Source organism: Oreochromis aureus, linkage group 7 (genome assembly GCF_013358895.1).
Source record: "Oreochromis aureus strain Israel breed Guangdong linkage group 7, ZZ_aureus, whole genome shotgun sequence".
NCBI classification, from domain to species: domain Eukaryota; kingdom Metazoa; phylum Chordata; class Actinopteri; order Cichliformes; family Cichlidae; genus Oreochromis; species Oreochromis aureus.
Window position 1 is genome coordinate 30,627,447 of NC_052948.1, and position 21,766 is coordinate 30,649,212.

At 41.0% G+C, this 21,766-nt stretch overlaps 1 protein-coding gene across 2 annotated transcripts in view; it reads right to left on the bottom strand.

The window, feature by feature from the left end:
• pip5kl1 (phosphatidylinositol-4-phosphate 5-kinase-like 1) overlaps window positions 1-4,631 on the bottom strand; it is a 39,141-nt gene extending 34,510 nt beyond the window's left edge. The window contains exon 1 of one of the 2 annotated variants that reach the window (XM_039614352.1): window positions 4,409-4,631. The gene's annotated coding sequence lies outside the window, so the exon portion shown is untranslated. Of the gene's footprint in view, window positions 1-2,249; window positions 3,318-4,408 lie in introns of those variants that run through there. The other variant, XM_039614353.1, reaches the window with a different exon arrangement.
• Between the last annotated feature and the right edge of the window lie 17,135 nt (window positions 4,632-21,766).

The window sequence follows — 21,766 nt, forward strand, 5'->3', positions numbered from 1 at the left end:
CCGGTTATAAAATAAACGGGTGCTCCCAAAGAAACCTTTGTCTCCTCCGTGACTGAGATCGCCACAATAATAACGTTACAGATAGAGTTTGGATTTGGCAAACACCCTGCCGTTTTTATAAACCCAAGTATAGAAAAGATTTTAACGTCATTTTTTACCCCAACTGTTTTTTTTTCTATGTACCATAAAAGGTTTATGGTACATAGAAACCTTTTCAATGAAAAAAAAATATAGTAACTAATACACGTTTTGGTGGTTTTTGAAGTCCACCTTTTCCAGGCTTCCAGGCCCATTGCTGTGGTAAAGATGATAGGTGGAAGGTTGTGAGGGAACCGAGGAAACAAATTAAATTTTTAAAACTATCATAGGATTTGAGTCAGTTGTAATTTCCCTGGTCTTGTGATGTTTTGCAGAGTAATGCACAGCATGACAATGAAAACAGCTAAACTGATAGAGATGAGTCAGGATATAAAAATGTCTGAAAACCATCATTATCAACATTAAAATGTTTTGATTATCTTTCATATGAACAGTGTAAGTATGCGGTGTTACTGATCAGGTCAAGATCTTGGTGGATATTTTAAGATTTCTTTGGTGTACCAACAAGAATAAACCCATCTTAATAGATGCTTACTTCCTGACTAATACACTCACTGAACTCTGATTTGCATTTTTTTTCACCCTCTTGTCAGTCCAAACTGCTCAGGTGCATTTACCACAAAGTTTGCTTATTAGCACAGAATCATGTCCCAATGCTAAGACAACTGAGTCAAATACATGGCCCGAGGGCCTGAACTCGCCCACTGAAAGACCCAATCCAGCCCACTGGATGGCTTTAAAAGTGTAAAACCTGCAGAGAAGCAGGGCACAGCTTAGTTTGGGCTTTTCCCTGTTTTCCTGCATGAATTATTGTGTTGCAGGCTTTTAACCTCCTAACATCTACCATGACACTGGTGATGATCAAGGATTAGGGTTTTGGTACAGTTAGCATCCAACCTTTCTTCCAACCCTTCTAATAAATAATTAGTCTATAAAACAAAACAAAACAAAAGTTTTATTTATTTTTGCAGAAAATCTGTGACGCCAGTATGAGTGGATGAAAGGGAACATCTTCCATTTGTGAAAGCGTGCCTATTTAACATGTGGCTAAAATAAAGCACGACCCTGTTAAGTGCCATGGTCTGTTTGCAGGGAGGCATGAAATGAAAATGCAGAGGCCAAGCTAAAACTCAAAATGGTAGCTTTACTGCTGAACACCGGGGAAAAACTAAACTAGACAATACAAAATAAACCTCATACGCTTGGCAAACAGAACACACAGACATATATGAGGGAGAACACAACACTGACAAAGAGAAACATGGGGCTTAAATACACTGAGGGATAACGAGGGGAATGAGACACAGGAGGAGAGCACAGCTGGGAGTAATTAGGCAGGACGAGACAAGGGAAGCAAAACTAGAAACATTAACATAAGACACAGACTGTCAAAGTAAAACAGGAAATATAATACAGATGCAGACTTGACAAGGGGTTACAGAGCAAGGAACACAGAGAGAAACCAACAGACTAAGAACTTTAAATAACTCAAAAGAGAAGGCTATTAATAATAAACAACACAAAACACTGAGACACAGACTTAGGACCGTGACATTAAGAACTTAACTTCATCCAAGCCAAAGGCTGAAACAACAACCTTCACACTGATGCCCATAATCCTGCATGCACATTATCTTACATTTGTTGTTTTATGCGATCTTCAGAATACAATCCCAGCCCCGGTAGATCCTGTCTGTGGATTGATTAGCTGATTAATGTGATGGGGATGTAACCGCTCACTAACGTCATGATGGAAGCCATTAACGCTGTCAATGCATGGTCAACATTTATGGCACTTAATGGCCACAGAGGCATCTCTGCAGTCAAAAGCAGTGACAGTGTTTTGGTGAAACCTCCAAACAGACAGAAGTTGATGCTGTTTTCATGCACAGCAAAGTTGCAACAACTGATTTGGTCACTATAAGGCTGTGAGCAGACAGCCAACTCAAAATGAATTGAGGACATTTCATCTTTAAATGAGAATCTGATGATTGTAATGAAAACAAAGCTGACAGTGTCTAATAACTGCGCACAGCAGCCTGGGGAGGTGACTACTCATCAGCAACTTGGGTGAAATCCCTCACACAGTTGATCTCTAGCAGTGACTGCATGCATTATGGAAGCAATCAGATTCAAAGCGTTTTACTTGCCTCTGTACAGCAGCTGATGGTCGGCCTGTCCGTGTCTCTTCGAGTGTGTGTCACTCACTGTGTGTGTGTGTGTCACATGTCAGCCAGCAGAATGACCGTGTGATGACATCGGAGCATAGCCCGGCTCATCCAGCAGTCACACCCACACTGGCACTGACTGTCCGAGGCAGACACGACCGCCAGCGGCTGCAGCTCTGATACTGCAGTCAATATGAAGCGAGCAGAGGCGCAGAAATAAAAGGTTTGTTGGGGAGGTGGGAATGCAACTGCAGCACAAACTCTGCTGACTCACTGCTGAAGGGTTTCCAGCCAACTGGACTCGAGTCTTCATCCATCTGAAAACACACCCAATACTCCACAGACAAGAAACCCCAATGCTTCTCAGACGATCTACAAACATACAATACCTTCAACATAGATTTTCCACTTGGAGACACCAGAGTTATTGGATTTTATTCTGCTTTTTCTCCCTTTTTTTCTTTTGTTGCACATTCTTTTGGATGCTAGTTAAATATCAGGGTGACAGCTCAGATGAACAATTTGGAGACAAAGTTAGAGAAGGAAGGCTGTGATGATCTGTACATGTATGGAGGAGAGAGTGTGGATATACTGGACAAAGGATGATGAAGATGATGTTGCCAGGCAGGAGGAAACGAGGACGACCTCAGAGGAGGTTCAAGGATGCAGTGAAGGTTGAATAAAATGGGTCTTTCTTTATTTTTGTGACAAAGGATTTTATGTATTAACATGAAAGTACGTTTATTTTACATTATTGTGTAATTAAACTACATAAAACTCAGAGATCATCACTAATGGTCTTTTATCTGTCCCAAATTATCGATTCTGATTAATTTTTATAGTAAGAAAGACAAGTGTAATTTTCAGCCTTTTCTTTAAAAGTCTTTGAGATATTCACGTTCAAATGTTGCCTCAGATTTCAGGGTGTGAAAAAAAAAACCTCTCGGATGTGGACTTTTACCCGATTGTCTCACTGAGATTGGGATCTCAAATAATACAAAGACATTAAGAAAACAAATACCAGAAAATACTGGCCTTTACCAAGATAACTGGAGCAGAACGGACTGAATTGATACACATATCGTGTGTGTGAGATTGTGAAACTTGTGATGTCATTGTGATGTCGTAGGGTGTCATATTGGAAAAATAAAAAGTGTGTTGTGCAGCTCTCACCATGTCCTTTCATATGATGTTATACTCAATTATTTTTCATAGCATTGACTTTGGGTGCTAACAATGAAGGTCATATTACCGATTTACTGATATTGATTACTGACTTGCACATTTCCTGTGACCTTGATCTTGACTATGAACTGATTTTCAACAAAATTAAATCAGCTCGAGCTGTTGTTGATATTTACTATTGCACAACATTTGAAAAATATATCTTGAAAACTGTAGACTGCAAACAAACAGAACTGATTAAGTTCTCCTTCGCTTCAAGGGGAAAACCTGCAACTCATTAGTTGAATTTTCACAATGAACCATTGAAACCTTGGGATACTGAGTCAGAGCAGTGAAGGAAAAATGTCATTCCTGTATCAAACCCTGTTCATAAAATGTAGTAGAAGAAAGTGTTAGATTTTTTATTACCAGCTGAATGAAGAAGATAGCACGCTATAGACAAAAGCATTAGACTACACCTGTAAATCATGCTCACCAAGACATTTTGGAACTTTCATCTTTGTGGAAACTGGTTGAAGAAATGATTTCTGCACAAAGAAAGGTCCAAACAGGCATGACTGAAAGAGCTTGATGTGGCAGAACTTGACTGGCTTGCACAGAGCCCTGATCTCAACCCCATCAAACACTTTGATCATACCAGAAGGGAGCGTGCAAGCGTCCAGCATCAGTGTCTGAACTTACAAATGCTCATCTGGATAAATGGACAACATTCCCACAGACACAAAAATCCTGTAGGAAGCCTTCACAGAAGAGTGGAAGCCTTAAAAGCTCCTGCAGGTATAATCTGCAAGTTTCCCAGTATTTCTGTCTTTCCACTGTCTAGCAGTTAAAAATCCTCTGAAATAGACTGATTTGACTTCGGATCAACAATTAGTGAGCCGACACCTTTGCAAAAAGCCAAATACCAAACAATTTTGAACAATACTGGTTAATAACAGAGTAGTAAATGTACCAACCTAATGGTCTGTGGGCTCAGAGTCCTCTCATGTGTAGCCAGGAATCTTGATCCGTTCAGAGAGGACGTCTCCAGTTTAAATGAGTCTGACAAGCTGTTACTGAGCCACGGTTCAGTCAGGAGAAAACCCAGCAGCTCTTCATCTTTTTGGTTTTGCCGGTTATGTTAGCCTTGAGCTCACACCTCTTCCTCCTGACTCTGTGCAGCTTCCTCCATTCCCCTGCTGCCAGGCTTCACATCTCCAGAGCTCTGCTCATGGCGTCCTTGACAATGCATCCTTGGGAACGCATTCTAGGGAATGTGTCCTTGGGAATGCACTTTTTCCTCGGAGATCATAGCCACTCGCCTGCATGACAAACTGACAGAACACGCTTGGAGATGCTGGGCTGGGGAATAAAAGAGTGCCATTCATCCAATTCCAATTAAAATAGTTGCGTATTACAGCTTTAATTGAAGAAGAGGGATTGATTGTGAACAGAGGACAAAACGTTTCATATTCCATTTTATCAATAAAGCATGCATGGATTGGAGAAATGCAGTCCCAGCTTGTGGAAAAAATATGAAGTTCAGTGAGCTGAAATGGCTGTAGTGAGCTGATGTTCAACACATTTATTATATCTGATTTCACTCATTTTTTAGGACTCAGGTAAAGATTTTTTTCTCTAACCTGATAGCAAAGGAGTGACTAATGAGACTGGACAATACAACCAAAACTGCATTTTTTAAACAGCATCTCAAAAGTGAGTCAGTGTGTGCAGAGTCTCATGTCCAGCTATGCAACGGATATAAATGTGTTTCTAAACAATATGAATTGTTTAGAGGTTTATAAAATTGCATTATTTTTCTATAACAAGCATCTATAAACTAAATGAAAGGCTAATTGCCACTTTGACTGGTCTGATCCAGGCGGCTGCAGCTTTAGGGCCACACTCCTGCTAATTGGAGCCACAAGCTGACCTTTGACTCCATGTTGTTTGAGACCTTTATTCTGTTTTTTTTTTTTATGCAATCATCTGGTGAATATTCAGGCTTGCTGTTAGGGTACTTGTATTAACAGCCATTCGCTGTGTGTAACTAATCACATTACATTTTTCGGTGAAACAGTAACAATCACATCATTAGAGTTGCAGTTATGTTATGTTAGAATTACTTATGTTACAAAGAATCTTCTGTACTTTTAGTATGTGAGTGTAACTTTCTTGTACAAAGAGCGGGAGCGATGACGGGTATAAAAACAAACTGCAAGCTGCATTCAAGGTCACAAGGCGATTCCTGTGTCTTCGTTTTCAGGGAGGTGTCTGCATGATGGTGAGAAGTAGGGGTGAGTTTAAAAAATCAACTTTCAAATCAATTTTAGTTTGAACAAGGCGATATCAATTCGTTAAATCCTGAATCGATTTTTAAATATAAATGTATTTTGCCAGACACACCAGAATCTCAGGTTAAAGCTCACAAAACTATTTCAACAACCATCAAACAGCTGAAGACCTGGACACACTGTCGAGTGCTGAAAGCTGACATCTGAAGCTTTAGGTTTCATCACTCTCTGACCAAACTTCACTGAACCAGCAGCAAAAGAAGATCAAAGCTACACTTCATATTTGAAAAACATTGTCATGAATTTACCAGTTTACCATCAAAAATCTTTGTTTTCTGCATCATTTGCTTGCTTATTACGCACCAGCCTACTGTCGTTTGCTGTCAGCTGCTGTTTGTTTGTTTGTTTTTCCAAAAATGACCTCCAACAAGAAAGCCTAATTTCTGCTGTTCAATACCAAATACATTTAAACTTTTACAAATGAGGCCAAATTAAACACTTAGCTGTGTCTCTAAAAAAAACCTTGGCAACTTTGCTTCCCTTCAGCAGCATCAGGTAATGTTCATATGTTGATTCATGGTTTTCTTCAGTTTTTGATCAGTTGCAGAATATTTTTAAGGCAGTTATCTGCTATAAAAACCCTCTGTGTTTTATCCTCAGTTACTTTGACACAAAGGCATCTGCTGTGATGCTTACCCCTTTGATAAAGTGTCTCACAAGTGTCAGCTTTGTTTTTATACATAGATATAGAAATATGGATTTGTACTGATACATGATAAGAGTGAGAATATTTCTGACTGAGTCAAAATTGAATCTAATGAATCGAATCAGTTATAGAAATCAGTGACGATACCCAGCCTTTGTGAGAAGAAAACTTTCTACAGCTGATCAGACTGAATCCACACAGTGCGTATAAAGGTGCTTGTAAGAAATGTTTCTTTCAATAAATTGTTCCAGTGCTCAGTTTATTTTTCCATGACAGACTTCGTGACGAGGGTGGGATTTTCTGAGGAAAACCTGATAAAGAAAATATGAAGGATAGTACAGATTTTGGACCTTTAACTGTGTTTCATAGGTTTCCCACTGATTACAACCTCCCACGCTGCCAGTCATACTACACCAAAGCAATTAAGTAAGAGACAAACTCACCTTGGCAATGAGCTGCCAGAACCTTTACTGTAAATTTTAGACATTGATTTATTTGTGTTGACAACATTTTCATTTCCTACATCAGCATTTCTTTATTTTGAAGAGAAACTGACTTTCTACTGAAGTCACTTTTTTTATTAAAAAGGATTGAATGTGTAGTTAACACCTTACACTGACAGAAGGGTGAGTTTTGCTGGTACATTTCACTTAAGACCAAAGTGGACTGTAATTTTAAAGGCATTTGACATCCCCGGTCTAAAGCATCTTTAAATTGTATCAATTAACTCCAAAACATGGTGGCAAGGCTTTTAACTGACTCTCATAAACCTTCTCATATCACCTGTTGTTGAAGGTTCTGCACTGGCATCCTGTCACGTTTAGATTTCAGTTTAAAATCTTAGATTTTAGTTGTGTAAAGTGTAGAAGTAAAGTTATATGTCATTTGATACACAAAGAGGTGTTTACATGAGTGATAGAGCTAGTTATGTATCCATTTGGTGGTTACATGTTTTGATATTTACATGTTTACACATCTGAATGTTTACAAAGCAGTAAGAAGTATGTGTTGAATCTATCTAGTTCTCTTCCCTGCATTGATCCGTGTATAGGATTTCCTGGCTTCTGAGTGGCCAGTGAATTATTCTTGAGGGGCTGTAAACAGGAAGTGTTTTGTTGCTGTTGCTGTGTGCTGAGAGTAAAGAGGCTGCTAAGATAGTTATCCGTCTCCATCTCACTGTTTCTAATCATTCAGAGAGATTCCAAACCACACAGCAAACCCTCATGTTACAGTTGAGTGATCTTACAGGATGAGGACCCTGATCTCTATCATCTTTCCACTCCGCCCTTATTCACCCATGACAATGTTGCATCATTTTAAAAGCAGTTCTTTTACTGCTTCATGTGTGCTCATCTGGACCTTATGCAAGCTGTTTTTTATTTTTTCAATCAGTACCTCCCTAAAGCAGTTTGGATTCGGGAGACAGACACTATCTCTACTTTTAAGATTAGATTCAAAACTTTCGTTTTTGCTAAACCATATAGTTAGGGCTGGATCAGCTGACCCTGCTATAGGTCTAGACTGCTGGAGGATACCCATGGTGCACTGCGTGTTTCTTCTTCACTCACTATGAAATATCTCACTCCCCCTCTGTCCCCTTCTGGCCGTCTGTGCCTCAATTTTATTCCGCAACCTAGACATCCACATTACTCATACTCTCATAACACATACATATAGGGCCTTGGAGGTGGGCACATTATACAGCGTCCAGAGGATGGTCTGTGCGTTCAAACCCACCTCTGACGCTGGTGCCCTACCCTCAATTTTAAATGCATATAGACACTGAGGGTTTTCGGGAGGAGCCGTGCTGCTCTCTGGCAGGAAGCACCATGCCCTCCTGTGTTTTTAATGCACTTTAGAACAGCACGCAGCAACACTACATATGAGCGGGTGGAGGAAGGTTTGGAGTCTTCACTCACCCCCGTTCTGTTAACCGTCGGGGCTGGGGGGCTGGGAGGAGGTGCTGGCCGTCAGATTGGGGTCTGGGATGCGGGGCCTCCCTGCTACTGCAGATAAGGAGGCGGTCTGCTTGCCTCCACCCCAGAGAGAAGGGTTACATCTCCTGGGTCTAGGTACTGTTTGCCCCTCTAGGGGCGGGGGTACCCGGACCTGGGATATATGTTTGGGGAGTGTGAATGTGTGTACAGTGTCTATTTGTGTCTGTCTCCACGTCGGGTGAGTGCCGAGTATTTGTTTGTGTATATGGTGGTGGGAATGCACGTTTGTGTCTGCGTGTGCCTGTTCGTCTGTGTCTATATGTCAGCTTGGGTCTTAGACTCCACCTCTCTGGGAACATCTCAGGCTCTCCGAGGTATGGAGACCTATCTCCCCTCACCACACTCCCTGCCAGTGGCTGATGTCCTCAGACGTTGGTGTGTTGGTGGTTCTTGGTGTCTGGGGCTGGGCGCTCATGTATGTATCGACTCACTCCTGGTGGCCGATGGCGGGGCCTGGCGCCTGTGGCCCGGCTGGGCCCCCTCCGGGGGGTGTGGCACCCTCAGGCCTCTGGGCCTGAGGCCCGGTACTCTCTGGCACAGCTGGCTGCCGGCAGAGCCCGCGGGCACATCACTGCAACCCCCTCTGGCCTCTGCTCCATGGCTGCTGGGTGACCTCTTGTTTGGGGCTCTCCTCAGCTCTTCCCAGGAGGGTGGCACAGTTGCCTCCTTGGGTCCTCGTATTCTGGGGCCTCTGGATGTCTGGGGCCTGGATCTCCTCCATACCTGCTTCATGCCCTGGGGGACGGGGCTATGGCTCCCCACACTCCCTAGTAGATCATTACATGGAGAATCCTGGAGATCATTACATGGAGAATCCTGGAGATCATTACATGGAGAAACCTGTGTGCATCAGCATGCTTTTCATGCTGATGCACACAGGTGTGCACACAGGTGTACACACGGGTGTTCACAGACACAAACTAAACCTTTCTTGGCTGCTACTTCAAAGCACATTGTGCGCTGTCGATCTTGCTTACTGCACAATAACATGTAATATTTAGTATCTACTGTTATCTACTGTTAGCTAGTTTATTGTGATGGTGTTGTATTTATTATGTTGCTCTTTTTTTGTTTGTTTTCTCTTCTGTTTTTTCTTATCTCCATACAGGTGATCCAGGTGTTTTGTTTGTTTTTCTTTCTTTTTTTTCTTCCTCCCTTTCTCACCATCTCTTCTACCGTCTATTTTTCTTTCTCTCTCTCTTTCTTTCATTCTTTCTCCCTGTCCTATCCCCCAGTCATGTCTGTCCCGTGTGTAACAACCGAAAATCAAATCAAATAAATATATAATTATAATAAAGGTCAATCAAATGGACCAATATGGCAAGGCCATGATGGTCCACTTGGTAAAGTAAATCCGCTTGGCATCTTTCTTGGCCTTCAGACAACAATTCTGATGGCTAAAGATCCAAACAGGACAGGCAAAAAAAAGAAGAAGAAATACCTCACTCTTTAGAAAAGTCACAAGAAGAGCCTCTCCAAAGTACTTTTGGGTTTCAGAGAATCTCTCTTATCAGGGACACATAATCACATTAGACGGTAAATATCTCTCTCTCCAAAAAGAATTGCAGTGATTAAATCCATTCTGAATCACAAAGAAAAGAATTCAAAGTTTTTGATGTCATTTTGCTGTCTGTTAATACCCAACTATCCTGCGTGAGAAGCGTTGTTGTTTATGACACCTGGGAGGGGACTGACAACACATGATAAACTACACGTGCAGTCCGTGGACCGACGATGCAGACAAAATCTAGAAAACAAAATCCTGACAAATCCTTCACTCAGACAGTGTACGTGTTGTTGCAGGATAGTGAGGAATGACGTGTTTGTCATTCCGCACAATGTTCATCATCCAAGCTAAAAAGAGCTGTTATAGCTTCAGGTATCTTTGTGGGCTCCTCAGATTTAACTCTTTTGGTACCACATTCTGTGTCACTGATCCTGCAACACCAAAAGTAAAAATGTATCTGATTATTTGTTAAGGCCTGTGGTGCTTCACTTCTCCCACAGAAGCAGATGGTGAAGCACACAACTTCATACTAGATACGAGCTTAGTAGATACAAAACGAAATGAAGATATTTCACCCCCTATTTAATATTTTCATTGGGAGTGAGCAGGATGGACAAGATTAGAAATGAGTGCAGCAGAGGCACAGCTCAGGTTTAGAGACAAAGTTAAAGACTCAAGCTTGAGAATGTTTGCACATGTGCAGAGGAGGGAGAGTTGGATGATGACGATAGAGCTGCACGGCATGAGGAAAAGAGGAAGGCCTTAGAGAAGATTCATGCTGTGAAGGAGGATATGGGCTGGTACAGCTTCACCTGCAAGCCATCAGCAGGAATCAGCAGCCCTGCAGTCCAGCGTGGACTTCCACTCTTCGCCAGGTCATCTGCTACTGTTGGTGGTAAATCCACCTCCCTGTCTGAACTCCCATTTGTTTTTCCAGTTGTTAATATTTTGTCTCCCTGTGCTACAGTCTCCATGCCTAAGGACCAATACTTGTACGCTTCCATAACTTCTTGGCTCACTGTCCTGCTGAACAACCCTGTAAAATCAGCGGCTGCTCAACATCTCACCTGCTTGCTCTCAAAGCTTGGGATTTCCCTGGTCACTCACCTGCCTGACCTTCTGCTTCTGGAAACACCTGTTGAAAGAACTCCTCCCTTGGATCCTCTTCTATCTGCACATCTTACCTGGACGTCTCTCTCCCACCTGCCTCTCAACTCTGCCGAACAATGTAAGGAAAACATTCTTCTGTGAACTCCTCACCAGTAACTCTAGTTTGCCCTCCAGACAATGTAGTCAAGTCTCCTGTGAAAAGATTTTTAAAAAACAAAAAAACCCAACTTGCTTTCCTGTGACATATTCTTTCTGTTTGAGTCAGCTTTTCGGTCTGCCTCTTTGCTCTGGCCAACTCGGCCTTTTGACAAAACATCCACATGACTCTTCAAACATCACAGATACAGAAAAAGCTTGTCTAAGTGATTCAAGGAGAAGAATTTTAACTCTTTCTCTAGTCAAAGGAGTTTGCAAAGAAAAGCGTCTGGACTTCTTTAAGTTGCTTGAAGACGTTTCACCTCTCATCCGAGAAGCTTCTTCAGTTCTAAGGTTCTAAGTTCTAAGTTCTGACCTTTGCAAACTCCTTTGACTACGATGACCTGGATGACTGAGAACCTTCACAGGCAACTCTTTCTCTAGTATTTTCTTAGCTGGAAAAGGAGGTGTGTGCAAAATGTTTGGTGATACATGTTCTACATTTATTCTTAACATTACTTCAGCTGATGGCTTGTTTACAAAAGCTGATCTAAATGTAATCACAAAGGAAGTTCGGCGTTTAAGCAGTTTGACAGATTTTTGAGAATATGGGAAACTTCATGAGCCACACTGTGCGGCATGTGTGAGGTCTGATGAATCTGTCTCACACCAAACAGCCTCATGAATGAACAACCTGACCTGCACCTGACTGGATATCTCCATATCATAATCATAAAGATGAAGCAAAAAAAAAAAAAAAAAATGAACATGTGTAAATCTTTAAATCTCTGTACAGTTTGTGACCATCAGGAAGGTCATTTCACCTTCCAGTTTAGGGTGCTTACTTAAACCCCAGGTGTGCAAGCACTGATGGTTTTAGATGTTATGCTATGAGGAATTAATTAAAATCAAAAGGGGGGGAAATTGTGTTTCATCTCATTTATCCTCACTGTACTGTTGGTGTGTTAGTGTAACTTTCTTAAGATGAGAGAAAAACAAACCATAATAGCTGAAGGCCATGACGGACTTTCTTCATTATCAGGCATATGCCTGCATGACTGTGAAAAGAAAACGCCCGACAACTGATCAAACAAAGATTATCCCCATGAGTATAAAGGAGCCGTTGTTCTTTCATTTCTGTATCAGTGCTGGTATGAAGACTGGTTGTGCTGTCATCCCTTGCCAAAGGTTTTTTTAAAAAATAAATAAATCTCTGAATATCTGGTTTCCACACTCAGTTTTGTATGGCTGATTTCAGTTCATGTGCATTGCTTTACTCTTAAGAAAGGTGCACCTGACTTTATCCCCCTTTTTTCTACATATCTGCACCTGGTAGCAGTTCCTCAGAATCTCATTGTAAAGGTGTATACTGACAATAAAAGGGATTCTATTCTATTCTATTACAGTTTTTTCTGAATGCTTAAACCCTAACTGTGATTCTTATAGCACAATTTCTAAAACTATTAATGCTTATAGCAAAACCACTCACTGAGTTTGCAAAACTAAAAGCACAAACACTGCTTTGCACTCAGTTTGCCATTTTGTAACACACACCTTGCAAACTAGTAGCTACAATCCACTGCACAGCACTCTATTTGCAGAACTGTAAACACAACTCATTGCTTTACACTCAATTTGCAAAGGATCAACACACTCCTAGCAAAACTATACACATTTATGGCCATTGTTTACAGTATTTTGCCAACTGTCTGGCACACTGTCACATGTGAAAACTTTTTTAGATAATTAGTTCACTTTGCAATCAGCCTAAACACTATAATACAGGTAAGCTGTGTGTGTGGAGTACAGTGGAGGGAGCAGGAAGAGTGAGAAGTAGAGGAGGCCGAGGAAGAGGACGTGGAGGTGAAGAAGTTGGACGAAGAGGACAACAAGGACAAGGAGGAGCAAGAGGAGGACGAGGAGGGGGGAGAGGAAGGGTAAGAAGAGTAAGAAATAGAATTGCTGATGACATCAGAGCTACAATAGTGGACCATGTAATCAACCATGGAGTGACCCTGAGGGAAGCTGGCCAACGGGTTCAGTCTAACTTGAACCGCTACACTGTAGCAAGCATCATAAGGACATTTCGAAATGAGAATCACTTAGTACAGTCACTTTGCACTAAGATTTGTAGCACTGCCATATGCCAATGAGAAACACAACAATACCATAGATGTAAAATTCCAGAAGATATTTTCCCCTGTGCCTTGGACTAGACCAGCAGTCCCCAACCCCCGGGCCTCGGACCGGTACCGGCCCGTGAGAGTTGAGGCTCAGGTATGAAATGTATGGTTTTCAGGGTTTTTATCGGTTTTCAGCGTTATTTTGTTATCGTTTTTATCGTTAACTCGCTTTTCCTGGGTCTTTTCACGTGTGTTATGAATAAATCTTCTTTTTTTTGGTACCGGTACTAGTTTTATTTTGTTGTGTTTATCCGTGACACCTTAAAGGCTGGTCCGTGAAAATATTGTCTGGCATAAACCGGTCCATGGCACAAAAAAGGTTGGGGACCGCTGGACTAGAGGACATTTCATGTGATGTAGACGAAATTTTGTGGCCAGATCCACAGGGATGACACAATGTAGACTGATTTCTTTTTTTGCCTCAGTGAAATTACTATTTCGTTTTGACTTGGAAATAAATACTTGTGTTTGTTTTGATGTGTGTGAATAAACACCAGTACTTGAAGTTTGGATCCCTCTATGCTTATGGATCTATGACAAAAGTATGACCTCAAACTGACATAGCCTACCTTGTGCACAGAGAAAGCAAAAGCCAGGTGTGTTTTTCATTCATACCATCAGTGTGTAGTTGGTGCATTGTGTGCTTATTAATTTGATGGCTTGTGGTTACTGTCTGATACAAAAACACCATTTTTACAAAGGTGTGGTGAGTTAAGCAAAGGTTATTCGCTTTTACAAGTAAACTACAATGTTTTGCTGATTGGGTGAAGAGTTTTCTTATTTGTGTGTAGAGTTTTGCAAAAATAGCCAATAGTTACAAAAAATGTGCTCAAGCCATCAGAAAAAACTGTAAGAGTAATGCAGTATGTTACTTAATTACTCCCACCAGAAAGTAATTTGTTACACTTCTTGTTACATTACTTTCACATTACTGTGCAAGATGGCCTGAAACACATAAACCAATCAGTTAATCAAATTTATATTGACCCAGCACACAGATGACTGGAGAACCTTTCTAACACAAGTAACAACATTGTTGTAATTGTATTGTAAATGCTGAATTTAACATTAACATTACAATGTTACTGAAAAATGTAATGTGTAACATAACGTGTTAACAAAGTAACATGTTACACCCAATGCTAACACAAATCCAGGGAAGAACCCAGAGTGATGTCACAGCTGAGGGCATGCTGACCCCAGCCCAGCAGCCACAGGCTGATTTTCATCAGTTAAACAAGGGCACTGATGAGCAGTCAGGCTGCAGCACTGTAGCCGTCGCTGTGATCGTTGTGAAGTCTCTTTGGGCGGTTTTTCATCCTTGCGTTGTGTTAAAACTTTAACACAAAAATTAAGAGATTCTGTGGGACTGTAGCCTCTGTCATTAGGTAACATAATGCATTACTTTAGAGTGACGAGCAATGTCTAATACATCACTTTATTTGTTTAACAACTCCAACACTGATAACAGTCTATCCATTCTCTTCCGCTTATGTTTGTCGGGGTATCCCTGTTACCATAGGGCGAGAGGCAGGGTACACCCTGGACACGTCACCAGCCTGACGGAGGGCTAACACAGAGAGAAACACAACCATTCACACTCACACCCACAGCAATTTAGCCTAACCTCACTAACTGCATGTCTATGGACTGTGAGAGGAAGGCAGAGTACCCAGAGAGAACCCACGCAGGCACGGTGAGAACATGTAAGACCCTGACCAGCTAGTGGAGGCAAACTTGCAGTGAGGGAACGGTGCTAACCACTGTGCCACTGTGCTGCTAACTGCTGACAGTGATGGAACGTAATTAAGTCACATTATAATGTCTAGACCAAATAGAAAGTTATACTAATCACTGGAATTGGACAATTTACTGAAGTGGAATATCCTTTTCTAACAAAAGCCAAGGAAAGATACACATATCGTGTGTGTGAGATTGTGAAACTTGTGATGTCATTGTGATGTCGTAGGGTGTCATATTGGAAAAATAAAAAGTGTGTTGTGCAGCTCTCACCATGTCCTTTCATATGATGTTATACTCAATTATTTTTCATAGTCAGCATTGACTTTGGGTGCTAACAATGAAGGTCATATTACCGATTTACTGATATTGATTAATGACTTGCACATTTCCTGTGACCTTGATCTTGACTATGAACTGATTTTCAACAAAATTAAATCAGCTCGAGCTGTTATTGATATTTACTATTGCACAACATTTGAAAAATATATCTTAAAAACTGTAGACTGCAAACAAACAGAACCGATTAAGTTCTCCTTCGCTTCAAGGGGAAAACCTGCAACTCATCAGTTGAATTTTCACAATGAATTTTCACAATGAACAATCGAAACTTTAGGATACTGAGTCAGAGCAGTGAAAGATATTCCACTTCAGTAAATTGTCCAATTTACTGAAGTGGAATATCCTTTTCTAACAAAAGCCAAGCAAAGATACAATCTTCAAGGAAATCTACCCACAGGAAATGTGTTCATGTGTGGAGTAAACTGATACTTAAGACATCTGTCAGATCTGATAAAACCACCGGCTACAATTTCGTTGTTATATTTCATGAGTCATAAACGACAATTCCCAGCAGTAACCACAACCTGGTTTCAGCCTGCAGGCAGATCGGCAGTAGTACCCAGCTTGGCGGTACTACACTGCAAATAATGGGGAGTTAGTCCGAGCTAGCAGCAAGTCCTTTCACAGTTACACAGAGGACACTTCTTCAGTCAAACATCTTAAAATCAGAACTGCACTTTTTCTACTGTCGGCAAATCTCATCAATCCAGCACCAGCTTTATGGACTGACTCCAGAGTCCAGGCCTGCCCAGAACGGTCAATGTGCCCCCTCAGCTGAATTTTAAGTACCAATTCATACAGTATGGGCATGAAAAACCTCAACACCCAGCCCAGCAGCCACACCCTGAACTTCCACAGGTAACAAACTGATGAACAGTCAGGCTCATCAGTTTTCATCTTGGCTTTGTGCTGTCGGCTTTGTGTTTATACCTAAATATTAAGAGGAAAATCGTATGTGCCCCTGTCCCAATGTCTCATTAGGACAGATATTTGTGTTGCTATGTAGGTCTGTAGCCTCAGGTTTATATTAAATGGTGATTACCAGTTTCAGGTCATTTTACAGAGTAACTTGAAAGTGACATAAGAGGAGTATAAAAAATGCCTTTTTCCTGGGTGTAATTAAGTAACGTGGTGCATTACTTTTCAGAAAATTGTTCTGTGTAAGAATTCATTTTTAAAATAACAAACCTGACACCGATCACAGCAAAGAGGTGAAATACTTCCAACAGCAGCAAACATTTGACCAGACAGCATGCAAGTAATATGCATGAATGTAATGACTGCTTAGCAATGGTGGTGACCCTCAAAGCGCAGCCAATCACAACACAACGAGCCTGTGATGTTAGTTTTAAAGGAGGAGCCTTCAGAATTGTCAAACAAATGGAACGTGCTGAGATTACTGTGCACTCGCATTCAGATGTCTGAGTGTGTGGTGAGCTTGTTGATCTTTGCTCCTGCAAGGACAGATATGTGTGCTTTCATAACTGTGGTTACTTTTCTCTGTGTGTTTACTCATTCTGACAGTGTTCACGTGAATCCAGTAGCAGGATGCTGAGCAGTGGGACAAGGCCGTGCAGTCCTGCTTTCATTTCCTCTACAGGCACGATTGCTGCAACTCTCTCCTATCTGATATAATCTGAAAGTCCAACTGGTTAAAAATGTTGGCGTCCCACAGTCTTGGTTTCTCTCCCGTGATTGCTTTTACATTTTAGAACTGACTTTAAAACGTTCAACCCTTCGCTGGGTTTAAGCTTTATTGTAAAGAACTGTGCTTTTGTCCTCGACTTTAGGATGACTTTCCAGAGGAGATAAGATCTCCAAAATGACTTCTTAAGAAACATTTTCACGATTGTTGTCATTATTTTTTTCTGCCTCATCCTTTCTAATGATTCGTGTGAATTTGTATGACAAAGTCTCATCAAGTAGGAGCACCGGAATCTGGGTCATGTTGGTTCCTGGGCCAGTTCAATCTTTCTCACTTACACTCCTTACTTATTATCTGCACAACCATCACCGCTGAATCATGCATACAGGGAGTGCAGAATTATTAGGCAAATGAGTATTTTGTCCACATCATCCTCTTCATGCATGTTGTCTTACTCCAAGCTGTATAGGCTCGAAAGCCTACTACCAATTAAGCATATTAGGTGATGTGCATCTCTGTAATGAGAAGGGGTGTGGTCTAATGACATCAACACCCTATATCAGGTGTGCATAATTATTAGGCAACTTCCTTTCCTTTGGCAAAATGGGTCAAAAGAAGGACTTGACAGGCTCAGAAAAGTCAAAAATAGTGAGATATCTTGCAGAGGGATGCAGCAGTCTTAAAATTGCAACGCTTCTGAAGCGTGATCATCGAACAATCAAGCGTTTCATTCAAAATAGTCAACAGGGTCGCAAGAAGCGTGGGAAAAACCAAGGCGCAAAATAACTGCCCATGAACTGAGAAAAGTCAAGCGTGCAGCTGCCAAGATGCATGCTTTTGCCACCAGTTTGACCATATTTCAGAGCTGCAACATCACTGGAGTGCCCAAAAGCACAAGGTGTGCAATACTCAGAGACATGGCCAAGGTAAGAAAGGCTGAAAGACGACCACCACTGAACAAGACACACAAGCTGAAACGTCAAGACTGGGCCAAGAAATATCTCAAGACTGATTTTTCTACGGTTTTATGGACTGATGAAATGAGAGTGAGTCTTGATGGGCCAGATGGATGGGCCCGTGGCTGGATTGGTAAAGGGCAGAGAGCTCCAGTCCGACTCAGACGCCAGCAAGGTGGAGGTGGAGTACTGGTTTGGGCTGGTATCATCAAAGATGAGCTTGTGGGGCCTTTTCGGGTTGAGGATGGAGTCAAGCTCAACTCCCAGTCCTACTGCCAGTTTCTGAAGACACCTTCTTCAAGCAGTGGTACAGGAAGAAGTCTGCATCCTTCTTAAGAAAAAAACATGATTTTCATGCAGGACAATGCTCCATCACACGCGTCCAAGTACTCCACAGCGTGGCTGGCAAGAAAGGATATAAAAGAAGAAAAACTAATGACATGGCCTCCTTGTTCACCTGATCTGAACCCCATTGAGAACCTGTGGTCCATCATCAAATGTGAGATTTACAAGGAGGAAAACAGTACACCTCTCTGAACAGTGTCTGGGAGGCTGTGGTTGCTGCTGCACGCAATGTTGATGGTGAACAGATCAAAACACTGACAGAATCCATGGATGGCAGGCTTTTGAGTGTCCTTGCAAAGAAAGGTGGCTATATTGGTCGTTGATTTGTTTTTGTTTTGTTTTTGAATGTCAGAAATGTATATTTGTGAATGTGGAGATGTTATATTGCTTTCACTGGTAAAAATAAATAATTGAAATGGGTATATATTTGTTTTTTGTTAAGTTGCCTAATAATTATGCACAGTAATAGTCACCTGCACACACAGATATCCCCTAAAATGGCTAAAACTAAAAACAAACTAAAACTACTTCCAAAAACATTCAGCTTTGATATTAATGAGTTTTTTGGGTTCATTGAGAACATGGTTGTTGTTCAATAATAAAATTATTCCTCAAAAATACAACTTGCCTAATAATTCTGCACTCCCTGTAGGGCCTATATAGCATGGTTTTGAAAAGCTGGATCTCTAACTGAGATGACACCCTTCAGGTTGAGATGCTATCTTGGAGGAGAGTACAGGTTGTGACTTTTTGTTTTCCTGATGGATGTCAGGATGCCAGATCATGTTTTGGTAAGAAGTTTAGTTTAGTTATGTTTGTGGTGTGATGTGCATGCAGTAACCTGTTATGTTGTAAACCTGACATAACTGGAGCCTAAATCCTAGCTTAACCCTGTAAAGCCTGAACCACTTCAGAATAATTCCACATAACTCTTTTTTTTTTTTAAATGCCTTTTTTTTATTGTCAACCAAAACTTATATTTTAGAAGTGTTTTGGATAAATGTAGCACAATGGAAATTATGAAATGCAGATCTGAACTGTGAATAAGTGGAAGAAAAAAAATCTGTGTTTCTTTTATACTGTTGTAAATCTGCTCTATTTCCACTGCATAAGCCCTCAGCATGTCAGCAGGATGCAGGTGAAATGCTGGCATGAATTTAAAATAATATACATCATTTACTAAATTTTAAACTTACTGGCCTTTTCCAGTGGTGTCTTTAAAAGTTTGTGAATCATTTTCCTTGTCAGCTTCTGTATAAGAAAGCACCGATAAAAGGCAAAGGAGGGGAAAGCCATGGGCTGAATCATATGTCAGACTGATAAGAGCAAAATTAAATTACAAAATCAAACACACAAATCTAAATGTTTGGACTTTTTCCCCCCGAAAATTGTATTCTCTATGTCAAGGCTATAGTTCTTTAAAATCTGAATCATCGACTTGCGTCAGAGCTACGGAAGGTAACACAAAGAAATAAAAAACAGATGCATTACCTTACTCACCCTTACTGCTTCCAAAGAAAATAAGCAGGAGCCAAGTGCTGATAATGAAATGTGTTGGTTACTCAATGATGAGCAAGCATGAGCACCTTCATCAGCGGTGCAGCTGTTTTGGCAGTTTGCAGTTGTGGCATATTCAGCTATGTGTTAAGAAAGTATCATAATCTTCCCTGGAGTGGACAGTGTTTTAACTCAGCAGCCACATTTGGCGAAAACCAAACACCTTGGCACCTCACAGTCACTGAGTCGACCATACATTATTCTAGAGTCAAATGTGAGACCATCTGTACGGTTTTCTGAAGCCAGAAGTTACCTCATGTGGATAGTTATATCCATCTACATATATAGCATTTATAGCATAGACCAGTGGTCTCCAACCCCCGGGCCATGAGTCGTTTGGTACCGGGCCGCGAGAGTTATGGCTCTGGTGTGAAACTCATGGTTTTCGGGATTTTTAGCGTTATTTTTTTTTTTTACCGTTTTTATCATTAACTCTGTTTCACTCAGTCATTTCCGTGTGTTATGAAGAAATCTTCTTTTTTGGTACCGGTACTGGTTTTATTTTGTTGTATTTCTCTGCAGCACATTAAAGGCCAGTCTGTGAAAATATTGTCATACATAAACCGGTCCATGGTACAAAAAAGGTTGGGGACCGCTGGTATAGACAGCATTCATAAAGCGTCTGAGCGCTGTAACAAATCAGCCAAGAAGGGCTAAACTAATCAAACTAATAATTTCACTCATCAGCACTGAAGCACAAACTTCTTCTGGTCTGTACCACAAACACCATCTTATTATTTGGAAAATCCGTTAAAAACACCACAAAGAGGCAAAAACATCACACACAGTGAAAAAACCCAGTTTAATGTCTGAGTGGTAGATGAGGTCTTGCAGACACTCCTAATTCTGCTGTCTAGATGAATGAGTCAGAGAATGATTAAAGTTGGGCATTTTAACACTGGAGTCTGTGGAGACTGACTCATTTTTGACATCAGGGGAACTGCAGATTTTAGCACTTCGGCCTTGGATTCAGTTTTCAGCTACTGAGGCCGCCCCCAAGTGTGACAGCTCAACCTGAAGTCCCTTAAACTTACATTCTTTCTGAAAAGTGAAAGATGGAAAGACCATTAGCTGGTCTGTTAAGATGCAAATTCTTTTAGTACCTCAGTCAAATGAAATGGCCAGATATTTCAGCATGAGGCTTCACACACAAGGTGGGTCACGGTGGTTAGGCCCATTCTTTCTAAACAGTCTTTGGTTTGTCAGGATTTCTGCATTGTTCCCACATAAAATAATTAATCAAAATCAGTTATCTGCAAAAACAGTCTGACTAAACTATAACATATCCTGGCAGTCTTGTCTCATATCAAAATGTGTATCTGCTTGTGCTCTGCCACGTGTGGATGAGCAAATTCCAAGGAAGGAAATACTTTTGAGGAAATGATTGTTGTCCACAAAAGGCTATACAATAACCTAACTAAACACTGTGGTGTTAGAAGAGCGGACTTCCTGTGATTCAGGATTTCACATGTGATGCCTAATACGACAAATATAACATGAGGACTGGAGAGCAAAAGAGTAGATACAACTGAATTTCCTCTAAGGTTAAAAAGTTCTCAGATTCTAAAAAGAACATTTTTTTTAACATCCTTTCAAGACAGAAGTCTTCAGTATTTTTTCATGTTAATGGGAAAAGGACATTAAAACAATGTTCAGTGGAACAGGATGGAGTGAATCACAACACTGACAAATACAGCAAGCTGGTATTTACATATGTAGTCCTTCCTGTTTCCTCTGGTGACTTGTATACTTGTTGGGCCAAAGCCATGTTGTCGTTTCCAGTAGAGTTAATGTGATTTGGGGAGAGAGGAGTGCAAC